Here is a 19,721-nt window from a genome sequence, read left to right as displayed (position 1 = left end):
ACTTCACGCCTTCCATTTGGCAGATTAACTAACGTGTGAGAATTGCGACTTAAGAAAGTAGTTTCTCTGCTCTCCGCCCGAAACAGGCCATGAAGGCCCAACGGTACCGACCGGCCGCCGTGTCATCCTAAGCCCACAGGCGTCACTGAATGCGGATTTGGAGGGGCATGTGGTCAGCGCACCGCTCTCCCGGCCGTATGTCAGTTTACGAGACCGGAGCCGCTACTTCTCAATCAAGTAGCTCCTCAGCTTGCCTCACAAGAGCTGCGTGCACCCCGCTTGCCAACAACGCTCAGCAGACTGGATGGTCACCCATCCAAGTGCTAGCCCAGCCCGACAGCGCTTAACTTCGGTGATCTGATGGGAACCAGTGTTACCACTGCGGCAAGGCCGTTGGATAAGAAGGTAGTCCTCTTTGAAAATTTCAAAAAATGGAATTTTTGGCTTAAAATGTTCTGTAGGTTGTCTATTTTATTGTACTGTGTGTCTCAAGTTTGTAACAAACTCCGTTATTGAGTTACGAACTGGTTTGTGAAAAATTGTCTCTAAAACCATTCACAACGGGAGCAAAATAACCGATACGTAATTTAAACGACGGTCTAACAGGCATTATGGATCTTATGAACGTGTTCGGACTTGAGATCGGACCAGCCTGCTGCACACATGCGAACGAAAAGCGTATCGAGAGAGCAGAGCAACGGATGACAGAAACTGCAAAACAGGCCCGCAGGACCACCATGGTCACGAAGCAGATGGAGGATGACCTCCGTCTGGATATCTAAGGATAGCTGTGTAGTCCAGGGATCGCTGTCAACGCGTATGTTTAACCTTAAAAAAAAAAAAAATAAAATAAAATAAAATTTAAAAAAATGCAACCCAAAACTTCACATTTTTCTCGAAAACGTTCTTTTCAAATTGTTCAGAAATTTAACTTGAGATCGGCATATTCGATTTTGATTGGAATTTGATGCCGGCATTCCAAATTGAAGTCTCTATCAGCGAACGTAGCCGTTTCGTGATATCTTCAAAAGTCTATTTTCGGTGCATGCTCTTGTCTCGATTTTGTGGGCGTAGAAAATGACATTTGTTGCAATACGCTATCATTTCGTTACAAATTTTTTTCTGTTATTCTGTGTCTGCTGACAGAAAATATATTAAAAATGAATTATGCAAAATTGTTTTGTTACAGGTACAACAGGAGGGCTTCGGGAATTCTCACCGATGACAAATGTCCTTCCATCTAGTGTAGCGGTTACAGGGGACGTCGGATGTAGACACAAAAATGATTTTGTAAAGACAAAACTGTAAGGTATAAAAATGTATCATCAGATTCATCATTACTTTTTATTTTACTTAAAAATCACGAAAATGACACATTCTCCTTATGTTTGAACAGGGCTGCCCTCGTTATAGGTACCAAAGAACAAAGGTTTGTGTGCACTAAAGTGAAGGAAATCTGGCCAACTCATCAGGCATATGTTAACCAAGATAACCCGAACAACACCCTGCGATATCACGACTGCCGATTTTTTGCAATTCCAGTAATGTGCCTTATCCATGCACAAAAAGGAATGCCGTAAACTGGCTAAATGGCCAAACACTACATTATGTTCTGACTAAAGAAAACTAAAAAGTAGAGGATTTCTACTTTGTCCTGCAGCATCATAGCCACCTCCCCATAAACTCTTAGAAAATGTTTTACAATTTTTCAAATATGCTAAGAGAAATTCAGTGAACATTTTCAATTTAACCCAAGAACCAAATAGTTATCCTTTGATTTATTTCTTCTCACTCGTCGCCTTTTTTTATGGTTCCTACAAAGGAAAGACATTTTGCGGCTCGGAGTGGCCGTGCAGTTTAAGGCGTCGGCCCCTACCGCCGGAGGTTCGAGTCCTCCCCCGGGCATGGGAGTTTGTGTTGTTCTTAGCATGTTAGTTTAAGTTAGTTTAAGTAGCGTGTAAGTCTAGGGACCGATGACCTCAGCAGTTTGGTCCCTTAGGAATTTACACAGATTTGAACATGTTTCCTGTGAAATATACAGATCAGAAATAGTTTACTTTCGTGTTGAAGCTTTCTTGGAGAAAAACTTTATCCTCACCACGGAAGAAGTCCATATTTAATTTTTTTCTTTTAAGTTCTGTAAACATTTTTATCAACCAGAAGAAGCGATTAAGTTAATTTCTATTGTTCTGCGACACATTCATCGTAACATCGAACAGTCAAGATTGCAGTTGGAGCCTTCGGCGAGTGGCGTGCTCAGACATAAGAAAAGTTGAATTCAGCAAACAAATGTCAGGAAAAAGATGCACAGGAGAAATTATGAACACATTGTGGAATAAACTGGTAAACTGACCTCCATGAAGAACTTGAAGTCGTAACTGAACTAAGACAGTTGCCATGCTCTCATGGTCGTCTGACCAAGTCGAAAAACGAAGAGTGACAGCTCATTCTACCAAAAATCTAAGTTCACCAAAACTTAAGGAAACAGCACTGAAGTCAGGCCGAGAAGGCAAGCATGGCGAGCGGAAGAACGATTTTAAGGAGATCCGGAACAAAGTCGATATAGCGCTTGCCCACGAAAGGCGAAGGCCCCACTTTCGAGTCCCGTTGCGTCCCACAGTTCTTGTTCGCCACAAAGTTTCGGGAAATAATATTGTGAAAAGGGATGAATCGTTTTATAATACCCTGTACGTCTCATGCAATGACCACAACGCTATATTTACAGGTATTCTACTTGCTACAGACCAGTATTGGCAGCATTTCTTCGGATTACCATCCAGGAATGGGATGGGAAGACAGGAAAATTTCTACGTTACAGAGCCTCCACCAGATGCCGATCCGTAGTTTGTACAGTTGCAGATTCGTTACTGAAGAAAATCGTAAACACATACACCTACGGTACGCTATAAAAACCACTGGAAAGGTAATGAGGAAAGTTACAACAAGCTCTGGTACGAGCTTCTTCTGTACGCTGATACCAGTGAGCCACCTCGCTCATGTTGAAGTTGAATTCTGAGCGAGGCACGCAAAGAAGAAAGTTGTGAAACTGAACACCTGTGATCCCGGTTTGCTTGGTTTCCCGACGTCTGAGATCTGGTGACAGAGAAAGCTGCTACCGTACCCGGCCACCTGGCGGATGGCGGACACACCCAGACATATACCGTTGGCCAGCTGTGACGGACGTCTACCTCTTTTCGCGCAACTTACGCTGTGATAAGCCTCGAAGTATGAACTTGACGCCAACAGTGACTGTTGGGACTGACAATTCACAATTTTTCATAACACAACTTTTATTTATGTACGTTTACAAGGTTGATGACTGAACAACAAAAGAAAAGTAACAATAACGATGTCAGTAAAAGTCTCCTAATTGAGGTAAACAAAAGTTCACTTCTAATTTTCCACAAAGGTTCGTGGTAACCCACACTCACCAGTAAAAGTTCAATTCAGAGATGAAGACGTAATCTTCAGCGGTCGAAGTCCACGAGGTCGGCATCCGGAGTGAACTGAATGAACTTCGGGGCTGGTTCTCGCCCCTAAATAGCTGTCTCCAGCCAGTTAGGTTTTGGCGTAGTGATACTTCCTGCAGGCCGTGGCTCGAGCTCCCCTGCGGGAAGTAGTGCTCGGAATGTAAATAGCCAGTGTTTACCATGGTGCTTTTGGTATGCCTTGGACATAGACAACCCCGTCCTCTGTGGTGTAATATGGGTTGCCAGCCCTCAGGGGCTACCTTGGCTGCGGCATAACAGTGACGTATTGACTTCCAGGGGTCTCTAACAAGGAGAGCATACGCACAAGGTATCATCAGTTTTGATCATTATCGCACGATAGTAGTACAATGGTGTGCAAAATTTCAGTATGAAAGAAACCTTCACGTGACGTGTCGCTGCCAAGTAGCACAGCTCGACGAAACTTGCGACATACGTATAAATAACTGCTACAGTGTCGTAAAGAAGGTAACTGAAAGAAATATGCAATGAGATGAACAGAAAGGGCACTTTCATTCGGACACAGTAATTGTACTGAAGCCACTGTGGTTCATGTGGTGGACATTAGTAACGGCGGGATATGTTTCTTAACAGGCTATGAGATCACCACAGACGGCAAAGCATGGTCTGCAACGGGCTCCCGTACTGGCTTTCACTAAATGTATTTGCCTCTGTAAGTTAACGTAGTAATAGGCGACGCAAATATTTATTGCGGTAGGTCACCATAAGAAACGTTACACTGTCTGCGGAGCTATGAACATAGGTTATTGTGTTATTATCCAAAGAGTTACAGCAAAAAGATACAATTTTTAATGGAACAATAGTTGCTTCTATCGTGCACTGGAATCAGTGACACCAGCTGTGTATACATCAATTTAAATTACATTCCTATCACTTTTAGTTTGGGAGCTACAACTCTTCAAAGGTTCAGGGGCAGATACCACATACGCTGCGTATAACGCAGTGCACCTTCTAAATGTGGTGCTGCCGAGTTGTAACGTCGCCGGTGTCACGGAGCGAGAAGCTTCCCCGATGCGCTGTTAGACTGCCGACTGTCGGCGCACACGGCTGTATACACGACAGTTCGAGCCACACTAACAAACGGGGCGCAATATACCACAGTTAAATCGGATGAAGATGGCATACACGAACAACGAGTACGTTGACATGTTGCTGGTGCTCGGCGAGTGCCGACACGTTGCCACTGAAGCTGCCATGGCGTACGCCGTGAGATATCCTAGGCGAAGAGTTCCGGCAGCCATTATGTTCTTACGTGCCGAACAACGACTTCGGGAAACAGGCAGCTTGGTAATGCGCCGCAGTAACAGACGAAGAACTGCAAGAAGTGAGGAGACGGAGGTGCTTGTTTTAGCTGCAGTACACCACGATCCTCATGTCAGCTTACGAGCCGTTGCTGCAGTCGCTGGTGTCAGTCTCATATCTGTGTGGCGTATAGTACACGGCCACAGTTTTCACCCGTACCGCCTGTCATTGACTCAGGAGCTGCATGGGAGTTCCGTGCGAGAGTTACATTATGTGAATGGGCCATGCGTAATTTCACGCTGGAGTCTTAACAAGGTGTTATGTTCTGTGATGAGTCCACGTTCACAAATTATGGCTCACTGAATCGCCATAACGTGCACTACTGGGCCGCAGACAATCCTCGGTGGGTACGACCTGTCGACCGTCAACGTCAGTGATCTATTAATGTATGGGGATGAAATCATCGATTGGCCGAGCGGTTCTAGGCGCCTCAGTCAGGAACCGCGCGACCGATACGGTCGCAGGTTCGAATCCTGCCTTGATCATGGATGTGTGTGATGTCCTTAGGTTACTTAGGTTTAAGTAGTTCTAAGTTCTAGGGGACTGATGACATCAGATGTTAAGTCCCATAGTGCTCAGAGCCATTTGAACCATTTTGAAATCATCGGTCCACACTACTTCCCAGGTACACTGTCAGATGAGTTATATCGCGCGTTTATGGTCGACAGTTTGTGTGGTCTCCTTGAACATGTGTGTCTACACACGAGAGTCCATATGTGGATGCAGCACGATGGTCACCCAGCCCATTCTGCGCGTGCTGTTGCGTAAGAATAACAGGTTTGCAGGAAGGTGGTTGGGACGCCATGGTCCTCATTCATGGCCCGCAAGGTCGCCCGATTTAACACCATTAGATTTCTTTTTGTGGGGACATCTAAAGGATCGTGTTTATGTCACTGAGCCCACATCCCCAGATGACCTAAAACGGGGCATCGAGGACGCATGTTGCTCCGTGTCACCGGCGATGTTACATCTCGTCCGCAGATCCTTTAGAAGGCGCACTGCATTCTGCATTCAGGAACATGGACACACATTTGAACGTCTCATTTAAATCAACTTCACACCGCCATCACCCAACACACAGCCATGTATTATGTACAGCGTGTGGTATCTGCCCCCGAAAATTTGAAGGGTTGTAGCTCCGAAACTAAAAGTAATAGGAATGTAATTTAAATTGATGTATGCACAGCTGGTGTTACTGATTCCAGTGCATGATAGAAACAACTGTTGTTCCATTTAAAATATTGTATCTTTTTGCTGAAACTATTTGGATAATAACACAATAAACTATATTCATAGCTCCGCAGACAGTGTAACGTTTTATATGGTGACCTACCGCAATATATATTTCCGTCAGCTATTACTTCGTAACTTACAGAGGCAAACACATTTAGTGGAACACCCTATATATGGCGTTTCACCAAATGTGTTTGCCTATTCCAGTCCATTCACCGAGTTATTCTCTCATTCCGAGAGCACCTCGAGCTGCGCAGATCGATGAGGTGGCGCATCGTCATCCACGAAAACGACGTCCGCCGAATGCCGTAGTGAAAAGACGTGCAGTGCCACAGTAGCGCTGGCTGGTGAGTGTGCCGTTCTCAAAGATTTGGAGGTCAGTATGTCCATGCAACCTTACGCCTCCTCACACCGCAGCAACTGAACCACAAAACACGATCATGTTCGACAGTGCTGGACGTACACTCATATGGCGAGAGGTGGGAACACACAATGCTCCCTGGAACATTGCCGAATATGATTGTTCTTATGGTACAGGTGATGTGGCGTGGAGAGGTGTAACGTTGCTTGGGGGTACTGACCTCCAGATCTTTGAACACGGTACTTTCACCAGTCTACGATATTATGTCTGTACTCATTTCCCTTGTTCATCTTTTCAGGGATCCATTTGGTGCTGATTTCACTTTTATGGATAACCGCGACCACACCGAAAAGCGCTCATGGCGGAGATTTTGGAATGAGAAGATGAGAAGATATTAACCCCATCGACCACGTGTGGGGTGCGCGGAGGGGGCGGGTGGGGGGGGACGTACTGCATCACGTCCACATGCACCAACGACCGTCTAGCCACCCAGCCATTACCAACCGCGCTGGTGGAAGAATGGAACGCGCTGCCAGGACAATTTAACAACCTTGTGGCCAGCATAGGAGCGCGCTGCACCGAGTGCACTGCTGTCCGTGGTGCTCACACACCGTGTTAAGAACCATGTCTCGCCTCTCGTAATGTCCATGGGACTTTAAATGGTTCAAATGGCTCTAAGCACTATGGGGCTTAACATCTGAGGTCATCAGTACCCCCAACTTAGAACTACTTAAACGCAACTAACCTTAGGACATCACACACATCCATGCCCGAGGCAGGATTCGAATCTCAGCAGAGCGGTTCTGGACTGAAGCGCCTAGAACCGCTCGGCCACAGCTGCCGGCTTCCAGGGGACTATCACAAACCGCGGTGATGGATAGTGTCGGAAGTTCCATGCGGTTTTTCGCGGATGATGCTGTAGCATACAGAGAAGTTGCAGCATTAGAAAATTGCAGCGAAGTGCAGGAAGATCTGCAGCGGATAGACACTTGGTGCAGGGGGTGGCAACTGACCCTTAACATAGAAAAATGTAATATATTGCGAATACATAGAAAGAAAGTTCCTTTATTGTATGATTATATGAGAGCGGAACAAACGCTGGTAGCAGTTACTTCTGTAAAATATCTGGGAGTATGCGTACGGAACGATTTGAAGTGGAATGATCATATAGAATTAATTGTTGGTAGGGCGGGTGCCAGTTTGAGATTCATTGGGAGAGCCCTTAGAAAATGTAGTCCATCAACAAAGGAGGTGGCTTACAAAACACTCGTTCGACCTATACTTGAGTATTGCTCATCAGTGTGGGATCCGTACCAGGTCGGGTTGACGGAGGAGATAGAGAAGATCCAAAGAAGAGCGGTGCGTTTCGTCACAGGGTTATTTGGTAATCGTGATAGCGTTACGGAGATGTTTAGCAAACTCAAGTGGCAGACTCTGCAAGAGAGGCGCTCTGCATCGCGGTGTAGCTTGCTGTCCAGGTTTCGAGAGGGTGCGTTTCTGCATGAGGTATCGAATATACTGCTTCCCTCTACTTATACCTCCCCAGGAGATAACGAATGTAAAATTAGAGGGATTGGAGCGCCCACGGAGGCTTTCCGGCAGTCGTTCTTCACGCGAACCATACCCGACTGGAACAGTAAAGGGAGGTAATGACAGTGGCACGGCCGACCGAAGTGGCCGTGCGGTTAAAGGCGCTGCAGTCTGGATCCGCAAGACCGCTACGGTCGCAGGTTCGAATCCTGCCTCGGGCATGGATGTTTGTGATGTCCTTAGGTTAGTTAGGTTTAACTAGTTCTAAGTTCTAGGGGACTAATGACCTCAGCAGTTGAGTCCCATAGTGCTCAGAGCCATTTTTTTTGACAGTGGCACGTAAAGTGCCCTCCACCACACCCCGTTGCGTGGCTTGCGGAGTATAAATGTAGATGTAGATGTAGATTTTAGTGTAATTATTGACATTGAGTACATGTGTCATTTCTGCTCGTGTATTTGTTGCACTTAACTTCTGTAATGAACCTTACTGTAACGGATCTATGTATGGCCCAAGTTATATCGAGCTGTGACGCATCATGCGAAATTTACTTTCGTTCTTACGTTTTGCACACTGGTGCACGTGCTCAGATGTAACAAATACTATCCTGGTGTAACGAGCCTGTTGAATATCATATGGTAGCGCCAGCCGTCGCGCTGCGACGTTCCCGCGACAAGTTAAGGCGGCAAACAAGTCGGCCCGTACTGCGTTCGAATCACGCCATTTTGTTTTAATCTTCCACCAAACACTTGTGTCGCTAGGACAAATAACGCCTCTTAAGAAAGGAACAGTAGCAATACTGGTAATCACTGTGGAAACATGAAATGATCATTTATTTATCGATGCCACCGTGCGTACAGAAGAAGCTTATCGCAGTTGTCAGTACGCTCCTAACTCATTTTTATAATTGGTAAGGTAACAACATATGACAAAGCTTAATAGCAGAGAAAAACATAGAACGGGCTTCAATTTTCAATTGGATCTAAGCACTATAGGACTTAACATCTGAGGTCCTCAGTTCCCTAGACTTAGAACTACTTAAACCTAACTAACTTAAGGACATCACATACATCCATGCCCGCGGCAGGATTCGAACCTGCGACCGTAGCAGCAGCGCGTTTCCGGACTGTAGCGCCTAGAACCTCTCGGTCACAGCAGACGGTACGGGCTTCACCAAGCACATTTTATGAATGCATCTTCCAAAAACACATACGATTTTTAATACGCTGAGCGGACAAAAGTCATGTGATGGCGACATGCAAGTATATACACTCCTGGAAATTGAAATAAGAACACCGTGAATTCATTGTCCAAGGAAGGGGAAACTTTATTGACACATTCCTGGGGTCAGATGCATCACATGATCACACTGACAGAACCACAGGCACATAGACACAGGCAACAGAGCATGCACAATGTCGGCACTAGTACAGTGTATATCCACCTTTCGCAGCAATGCAGGCTGCTATTCTCCCATGGAGACGATCGTAGAGATGCTGGATGTAGTCCTGTGGAACGGCTTGCCATGCCATTTCCACCTGGCGCCTCAGTTGGACCAGCGTTCGTGCTGGACGTGCAGACCGCGTGAGACGACGCTTCATCCAGTCCCAAACATGCTCAATGGGGGACAGATCCGGAGATCTTGCTGGCCAGGGTAGTTGACTTACACCTTCTAGAGCACGTTGGGTGGCACGGGATACATGCGGACGTGCATTGTCCTGTTGGAACAGCAAGTTCCCTTGCCGGTCTAGGAATGGTAGAACGATGGGTTCGATGACGGTTTGGATGTACCGTGCACTATTCAGTGTCCCCTCGACGATCACCAGTGGTGTACGGCCAGTGTAGGAGATCGCTCCCCACACCATGATGCCGGGTGTTGGCCCTGTGTGCCTCGGTCGTATGCAGTCCTGATTGTGGCGCTCACCTGCACGGCGCCAAACACGCATACGACCATCATTGGCACCAAGGCAGAAGCGACTCTCATCGCTGAAGACGACACGTCTCCATTCGTCCCTCCATTCACGCCTGTCGCGACACCACTGGAGGCGGGCTGCACGATGTTGGGGCGTGAGCGGAAGACGGCCTAACGGTGTGCGGGACCGTAGCCCAGCTTCATGGAGACGGTTGCGAATGGTCCTCGCCGATACCCCAGGAGCAACAGTGTCCCTAATTTGCTGGGAAGTGGCGGTGCGGTCCCCTACGGCACTGCGTAGGATCCTACGGTCTTGGCGTGCATCCGTGCGTCGCTGCGGTCCGGTCCCAGGTCGACGGGCACGTGCACCTTCCGCCGACCACTGGCGACAACATCGATGTACTGTGGAGACCTCACGCCCCACGTGTTGAGCAATTCGGCGGTACGTCCACCCGGCCTCCCGCATGCCCACTATACGCCCTCGCTCAAAGTCCGTCAACTGCACATACGGTTCACGTCCACGCTGTCGCGGCATGCTACCAGTGTTAAAGACTGCGATGGAGCTCCGTATGCCACGGCAAACTGGCTGATACTGACGGTGGCGGTGCACAAATGCTGCGCAGCTAGCGCCATTCGACGGCCAACACCGCGGTTCCTGGTGTGTCCGCTGTGCCGTGGGTGTGATCATTGCTTGTACAGCCCTCTCGCAGTGTCCGGAGCAAGTATGGTGGGTCTGACGCACCGGTGTCAATGTGTTCTTTTTTCTATTTCCAGGAGTGTAGATGCAGGTATATAGAAGTCTCGCTAACAGCACGACGTAGCCTGCAGCGCCTCCCCTGGGCTCATGACCATATCGGTTGGATCGTAGACGACTGGAAAACCGTGGGCTGGTCAGATGAGTTCCGTTTCCAGTTTCTAAGAGCTGATTGTATGGTTCTAGTGTGGCTCAGGCCCCACGAATAGATGGACCCAATTTATCAAATAGACACTGCGCAAGATGGTGGGAGCTCCATAATGGTGTAGGCTGTGTGTTTACATGGAATGGATTAACCGACCATTGACTGAAAATGACGATGAAGACAACACACACACACACACTCCCCAGTACCGAGCGCGGAAAATCCACGAACCGGCCGGGAACAGAGCCCGGCACGTAGTGGTCGGGAGGCAGTTACTGACAACCATAGCATAAAACTCACCGAACCAGCATTTAAAAATAATGGCAGTTCATAAATACAAATGTCCGCCCCTGGTAGCGCCAGAATGCCATACCTAACGGCTCGGGTTCGATTCCCGGCTGGGTCGGATATTTTCTCCGCTCAGGGATTGGGTGTTGTGTTGTCATTATCATTTCATCCCCATCGACACTCAAGTCGCCGAAGTGGCGTCCACTCTAAAGACCTGCACCAGGCGAACGGTCTACCCGATGGGAGGCCCTAGCCACACGGCATTTCCATTTCCATAAATAAAGATGAGATCATGAGAGAAACAAATTCGCCGCTACTCTAGTCTAGTGTCTTTTTTTAAAATTATATATTTAGTTTTTGTCAGTCAATCGTCATCCACAAACAATGTCAAAGGCCACAGTTGCTGTGCAAAAACCGTATCCAGACATATACTAAAATTTAACTTTTACAAATAAGATGAAGATGTGCTATAAAATCGATTACAGCACAGAATATCTCCAATTATATGTCCACATGACAGAGATACAAGTTCATATTTGCAATAAAGATGAGTTCGAAATTAACGCTCTATACTTTTGGACTATTGTCTTGATGGTTGATATGTAAAGCAGTTCACTTTCCATCAGTTTACCTAGAAACGTGTCTCTGTGTGTACTTTATTTCTTGCTAGCGCAAATAAAATTGTTAATATCTCTCGGCGGATTTCTGTCGAGCCGTAATTGGGGGAAAGAACAATATCGCGCGGATGGGCTAGGAAACTGGCGTGGTTGAATCTCATCTTAATAATAAAGAATATTCCCTTTTTATGGTATTTAAAAGCTGCGAATGACTGTGATGCTATTGTAAGCTGCTTATCTGTGTAGTGCAGTTCTTGGAACAAGACGTATGGTTGCCTCTAGCGCCTTGATCACAAGGCAACTCGCTCGGTTCCAGAACAGGTACAGAACTTCAGACTTTCCACTATTAATTTACGCTTTATTCACTTCTCATGACTTGGGTGCAATATGATTTGTTTTAATTATGGCGTTTCTTTTTTAAATATAGGGCGCCATCCGCCTCCGCAGAAAGAGGAGGGGGGGGGGAGGCAGATTCAAAATGTAGCTCTTTTTAGTTTTGTTCAGTTTATAACGTGTCGTGCACAAGAAATAAATTTGACAGTACACGATGTTAATGTATCTTAAATGTCCGCAGATTTCCAAACAACATTTTTTTAAGCTAGCATTTGCCAAAATATTTACCAAAGAAAATCGCCAAACAGCCATACGTTTTGAGAAGTTATTTTATTTTGACAACCAGTTTCGACATTTCAGTATACCATCTTCAGGCCCCATATGCACTTTACGTAAAGAGATTCAGATGTATCGATATTGACATACTGGAGCCATCACTATCCGGCTACTGCAAATTCCTTATTCGAGTGCTTCTTTCGAAGAGTTGACAACTGAACACACCTGCAGTCCGAGAAATTGGTTGTCTATACGTAAAGTGCATATGAAACCTGAAGACGGCGTACTGAAATGCCGAAACTGGTTGTCAAAATAAAATAAAATAATTTCTCGAAACGTACGGCTGTTTGGCGATTTTCGTTGGTAAATATTTGACCAGCCTTGTCCAGCGTCCACAATGGATCAGCAGAAATTGAACTAAAATGTTCCTTTCTTCATGATTTCACGCATTATTCTGTAGTCATGGCAACTGGACTGCATAATTCATACCTGTACGGCTGCATGTCGCTCTGCGTTACGTCTCATATAGTGTAAGAAAGTTCCAGCACCTTTTCTTCTCTTCTAGCCCTGGAAATAACTCTTCTGAATCTGGGCCCACAGATAAAGTATAGGCGATTTCACCTACAGTATAGCGTGACCGTGTTCTGCAAACTCTACAATAATGGTTCCCATCCTGGGGGTAATTACCACTGAGGGGTAAAATTAAATTTTCTGAGGGGTAAAAACCAAATGATTCGAATCTGTTTCAGTAACATAAATATATTATTTTCAAAAGATCATTACTATTACTGCAATTTTGGAAGACTAACATTAATTATATAAGTTTATTAATAATTAGTAACATTAATGCGATGGAGGTTACAGGTTCCTCACATAGTCCACCCAATACACACATATGATGTGCTTAGTTCCGTATTTTGCTGATGATAAAAGTGAGTCATATAGATAACAAATGCTAAATATGTCAAGCAAATGTCTTCTCCAAGTCGTAGATAGTATCTGCAGTAATCCAGAAATTGCTTCATTACTCGCTTCGAAACCGATAAATGAATTAATTGACAGCATGACACAGCAGTAACTACACAAGGGCTATTATAATACTATACACAGTTTTATTATTATTAGAGTGGTTAGACCGGAAGCATCAAGAGCCTGAAGTCGTTCAACTTGTGCCAGTTCAGAAGTAAGGAGTCCAGGAATCAAGTGATTCACAAGCAGTAAGTACAGTGCATACAGGTGAAGTATTAGTTGAAAACAGTCTTGGTTGCAATTTTAGTTTTTTTATTCATCAACTATTCGTTTCACCTTATCTTATCTTATTCTATAATTTGCTCCTGTGAACGTGTACGCGTTACGCAGGTCTTGGAGTCACTCGCGTTCATCTAGAAAGTATTTTCTGAGGTTAACGAAGGCGATGTTGGCCTGATGTACTCGGCGATGCCCTTTAGCTACACTGTCTAAAGGATCGTCCTAGGAAATACCAAATTAAGATCAGCCTGAAGATGCCTAAATAAGGTGAAACGCGTAGTTAATAAATAAAAAATAACTAAAATTGCAATCAAGACTGTTTTCAACTAATACTACTAAATACTGGTTTGCTGATTCATGCCACAGATGGATTCGAAGAATTTCCGTACAGCTGAACTTGTTTTATTTTAAATGGGGTTGCAGTGTGCCGCAATGGAGAGGAGTAGTGCAAGGGGAAACACGTTTGTTACCACCACTGTGGGTAGTTAGCTTTCTTGTTGTGGTTAGCATTTACGATGCGCCACGAATTCCTTCGTCATTCATTCTAACACCCCCCCCCCTCCCCTCACACACACACTTACACACACACACACACACACACACACACACACACATACACATATTAAAAATGTTCCCAGAAAAGCCTTTCGTTCTACAGTTTATTTATGTGCTTAAGTTGGTGATAATGAGTGGAGGGGGCAACGGACGGCATGGAGGAGTGGGTAGTAGCTTATGTCTAATCGCACTCATGGGCAATGGTCTCACAAAGGTTTGGAACCACTGCTCTACAACTATAGTTCTACCTTGTAAAACTGAATGCAGTCACTTGTCTAAGACAAATGCTAAATTACTGTAGAGGTTAAGTCGTAGAGTATGCGAAGTGATTAACGTGTGAGAATTGGGGTCGGATGGTGGGAAGATATACTGCAGCCACGTTTATTCTGTGTCAAGTATTGGAACTGCCCCTCTGTACACCGAAGCGAAAAAGAAAAGATCAGCAGTGTGGTACAAGGTTTCACGTCTATCAGGATTGTATGACAATGCCAAAACCGCTGCCACGAAATGAAAGCAACACAGGGTGTTCAAAAAGAAAGAACAGATTCCAGTTGTTTATTACACGCGAACTGTAAAAGATAGAACTACGTTGCACGTGTCACTGGATAGAGGAAGCTTCAAAGTTTTGACACAACGCGCTGCTGTTTTTTTATAGCAACGCGGCGACTACACCACAAGTGAAGTAATTTCGTGTGTTCGATTTTGTGCAAAGTAAATCCATTGTTCAAGTGAAACATGCATTCGGGCGTGGATTCAGCAAGAAACCGCCTCCGCGCAAGCAAATTTGTGACTGACATAAAAAATTCTTGGAAGTTGGTTGCATATGCAATCACGTGCAACTGATGAAAATGTCGAGTGTATCCGAGATGCGTTCGCATGGAGCCCTCAGAAGTCGACAAGCTGGCCAGGCTAGGAATTTCGACTTCCTCAAACAGTTGTGTGGCGTGTTTTGAAAGGACGCCTGCCCGTAAAGCCTCACAACTTGCAATTACTACAGCAACTGCGTCCCGGCAACCATAACAGAAGGTACGAATCTGGCATTTAAATTTTCTAGAAAATATCAGAGAACACATTTTCCGAAGGACTCATCTTTCCGGACGAATGGACGTTTCATTTATAGGGGAAAGTAAAGCGCCGTAAGTTTAAGAATTTAGGGATCACAAAATCCTGGCGCCGTCGTCGAAAGTGAAAAAGACTCACCGAAACTGAATGCATTCTGTGCCGCTTCTGTTCATTAAGTTTATGGAACTTTCTTTTTTACAGAAGAAACTGTGACAGGAGTGTCATACCTTGACATACCGAAAAACTGATTGTTTTCTCAGAATCATGAAGATTCTAATGATTTCATTTTTATGCATGACGGCGCGCCGCCTCTCTTTCACTTTGAGGTGCGGCGTATTCTTAACAACAGCCTCCCACAACGCTGGATTGGAAGAGGTGCAACATCAAGATCTTGTTAATTGCTTTTGGCCTGCCAAGTCACCAGACCTCACACTTTGCAATTTTTATCTGTGGGGCTGCATAAAAGACAGAGACTTGGTCCCACCTATGGCAGCTATTCTTCAAGAGCTGAGAAATCGAACTGTTGAAGCTATCGACTTAATATGCAGGAACCTATTGATTCGTGTGTCGAGTGAAATAGACTACTGTTTTGATGTTTTTCGAGCAACACATGGTACTCATTTTTAGTGTATGGTATAGTTTCTGACGAACATAAAACTGTGAAGCTTCCTCCATCCAGTAACATGCGCAATGAGTTTCCGTCATTCATAGTTTGTCTGTAGTAAAAAACTGCAATTTGTTCTCTCTTTTTGAATCACCGTGTATAATTTCCCGTGGACAGCCTGACAACCAAACAATGTAGTGTTTCCTAAATCACTGTTTTGCTAGCACTCGGAAATGCTAAATCTGCAGTTTAGTAGAATCACATAGGCAATCATTTCTTGAAATGCACGAGAATTCTGTAATAGATGAAATGTCTGTACCCCAAACTCCAAGGAGAGAGAAAGTGTCTTCTTCTGACTCCCCCTTCCCCGCACGCGGACGCCAGTGTAAGGCGTCCATTAATTCCAGTTATTATTAGAAGAAAGTATAACTAATGCATTGTGGTTTGTTGGTAGAACGTTAAGCAGTTAAAAAAAATTCTGTGATGTCAGAATTTCAACGTGTGCCCCACTCGTCGCTTGTAGAACATCAACGCGATATTAGAGTTCTGTCCATGTACCAGTCAGTTTCGTATTGTATTATCAACAGTTCTGACTGATTCATTGATATGTGCTCGAAGGACACAATGTCAATGACTAATTTTGTGTACAGGCGATCCTTGATGTAACCCCAAAACAGAAGTCTAATGGCGTGACATCGACAGAGCGCGGGGGCCATGTGATCGAACACTACTTATCTACTGTTTTTGAAACATCTGATTACGCTTTTTATTGCCGCTGGTGCACTCCTGCCTTCTTTTTTATCAGTATTATGACTTTTTTGATGCACCCGCCAGTAATTCCTCTCCTGTACCACCCTTTCCATCTCAGATTAGCGATTTCAATCTACGTTCTCAATTATTTCCTAGTTGTATTCCAGTCTCTGTCTTCCTCTAAGTTTTTACCCTCTACAGCTCCCTCTAGTACTACGGAAGTTATTTCCTGATGTCTTAATAGACATCCTCCCGTCCTGTCTCTTCTTCTTGTCAGTGTGGTGGTAAGTTCCTTTGGGACCAAACTGCTGAGGTCATCGATCCATATGCTTACTCACTACTTAATCTAACTTACGCTAAAGGCAACACACACACCCATACCCGAGGGAGGACTCTAACCTCCGACGCAGGGGAGCCTCGCGAACCTTGGAAAGGCGCCTGAGACCACGCGGACTCTTGCCAGTGTTTTCGGCATGTTCCTTTCCTCGCGATTCTGCAGAGAACTTCCTCTTTCCTGACCTTTCAGTACTTTAGTCGATAATTCCGAAGTACCGTTCGCACTGATTTGGATTCTGCGTACGGGATGACACATTGCGTCCTATCCTCATATGCTACCATTTTGATGCACTCCACGTAAAACCTGCAACAAATGACAAAGGAAAAATCTTTGGTACCTGCTAAATGCTTTACAACAAAACACGATCCGCTGTCTCACGTAATTTCCAAGTTATGACTTTTTGATGGGATAGCAAGTTTTTATGGACACACTGTACTCACAATTTCCACTCATCGATTTGGTTCGCATTGACAGGGTGTGTAAGACACGGCTAGGACTTCAACATGTGTAAACAGGAAGACGAAAAATTCAACCACTTTTGAACATTATAGGTGTGCTAATGTTATATGTATGCAGGCTTTCGTGGCCGTTGTCACTGAAGTTAAAATCTTCTAGGTTTCTAGGCAATCGACGTTTCGACGCCTCAGCTGGGATCTTCTGGTACCCACTATAGATTGAGCAGTGTTGTATGCTTTGTAGGGCCTCTTCTGTTAACGGAGTCAGCAGCCGATCGAGTAAGCGCTTAGTTTAATAAGCGCGAGTTTTCTGTATCGAATCTCGCTGCTGGTACTACTTTTTGTGACTTATCAGCATCAATATGCTTTGATATCGTGTGGCGACCGAGAACAGCTTATGATTGTAAAGCAACTTTGTTTTTCAAATGACACTGTAAAAATCCGTGGATATACAAAAATTCGGCGTTCATTACATTTCCTGTATGTCGTGATAACTATTGTTTTCCATGTTTCTACGATCAGTATCATCCTGATTCATGCAGTGCTGAAATTATAGTTGTCACAAATGTAGATACAATAGTATAAATAAAATGACGGCACTGATTTGATTGAAAGTCATCGTGTATCCGTCCTTCATTTCCAATCTCTTTAAGAAAAAATCTCTCTCTTTCTTCTCATTAATGATTACAAAAGTAGTAAATGAATTTTTAAATATTGATATTTTGCACGGGTCATAATAAATCAATTGTTGGAATTACATGGGTACGAAAAAAAACAGCAGTGAGATTCGATCCAGAGCTCTCACGTTTACGAAACAAAGTGCTTACATGCTCATCTGTGGACTCCATGACGGCTAGCGACCCTGTAAAGTAAATGACATGAACACGACTATAATTTTCAAACTCGATTGTGTCAGAAACGGTCGAGAGTTGTGCTTTCCTGTTTGCACATGTTAAAGCCCCAGTCGTGTCCTACCCACACAGTCAATATGAATGAAATCGGTGTGGGGAATTTCTTACGGTACCCTTGTCAGCCGTACTCGTTGTATGCGGAAGACGGCTTTCGTGCTTCAATGTAGGCAACACGCACGGCGGTAAACACGGTGGGATGTGCACAATTTCCGGGGGGCTTAGGACCACTCTCGACTGGGCCAGTAATGGAGTCGTGTCTGCGAGAAAGCGGCGTGTCTGACCAGACGTTCTCCCGCCGCCTCGCACGAAACCATCGGGAGACATCATCCGACTCGCTGGTGGAAAGCTCTCTACGTAATCTGTAAACACTGCCCGAGAGTCTTCCATACCATGCCCGAAGGAATTACACGGCTGTAAACACACTTTTAGTTATTTCCCGTCATAAAGGTCACAGTTCGTAGTAAATGACGTGAAGTCAGCTAGTGAAACCGTAATTACACCCAGTGATCCCCAGGGAAGCGTTTATAGGCTGTTTTCGGTCCTTCACCTACGTCACTGATTCCCAACCTGTCTTAGACTATTACACCTGAGTGCAATTAAACATTAGCTAGTACCCCTGCTACCTTGCTCTCTCCCCACCACCACCGTCTGTGCCCCCCCCCCCCCCCAAACTTTAGCACCTAACTAAACTGTAGAATGAAAGACTTTTCTTGGAAAACTTTTATTTCTAAAATGATGAAAGATGAATGATATTTAGTTTGTGTGTGTGTGTGTGTGTGTGTGTGTGTGTGTGTGTGCGCGCGCGCGCGCGTATGTGCGTATGTGCGGGGGGGCGGGTGGGTGTGGGTGTGAATGAATGAATGACGAAGGAATTCATGCTGCATCCCAAGCGCTACTCACGACTCCTCAGATAGGAATGCTAACTATCTATAGTGAGGGTAGACACACGTTACAAAACATTTCCCCTGCATTACTCCTCTCCATTGCGGCACTTACTTGCCCTACATACTGCAACCCCATTTAAAGACAACCAAGTGTGCTCTATACTTGTTGTTGTTGTTGTGGTCTTCAGTCCTGAGACTGGTTTGATGCAGCTCTCCATGCTACTCTATCCTGTGCAAGCTTCTTCATCTCCCAGTACCTACTGCAACCTACATCCTTCTGAATCTGCTTAGTGTATTCATCTCTTGGTCTCCCTCTACGATTTTTACCCTCCACGCTGCCCTCCAATGCTAAATTTGTGATCCCTTGATGCCTCAAAACATGTCCTACCAACCGATCCCTTCTTCTAGTCAAGTTGTGCCACAAACTTCTCTTCTCCCCAATCCTATTCAATACCTCCTCATTAGTTACGTGATCTACCCACCTTATCTTCAGCATTCTTCTGTAGCACCACATTTCAAAAGCTTCTATTCTCTTCTTGTCCAAACTGTTTATCGTCCATGTTTCACTTCCATACATGGCTACACTCCATACAAATACTTTCAGAAACGACTTCCTGACACTTAAATCTATACTCGATGTTAACAAATTTCTCTTCT

General features: G+C 45.0%; 1 pseudogene; it reads right to left on the bottom strand.

Moving 5' to 3' along the window:
- Window positions 1–280: 280 nt before the first annotated feature.
- Window positions 281–398, bottom strand: LOC126199915 (5S ribosomal RNA; annotated as a pseudogene).
- Window positions 399–19,721: the final 19,323 nt, after the last annotated feature.

This window comes from Schistocerca nitens, chromosome 8 (genome assembly GCF_023898315.1).
Source record: "Schistocerca nitens isolate TAMUIC-IGC-003100 chromosome 8, iqSchNite1.1, whole genome shotgun sequence".
Lineage (NCBI taxonomy): Eukaryota > Metazoa > Arthropoda > Insecta > Orthoptera > Acrididae > Schistocerca > Schistocerca nitens.
This window is presented reverse-complemented; position numbering and strand designations above follow the sequence as displayed.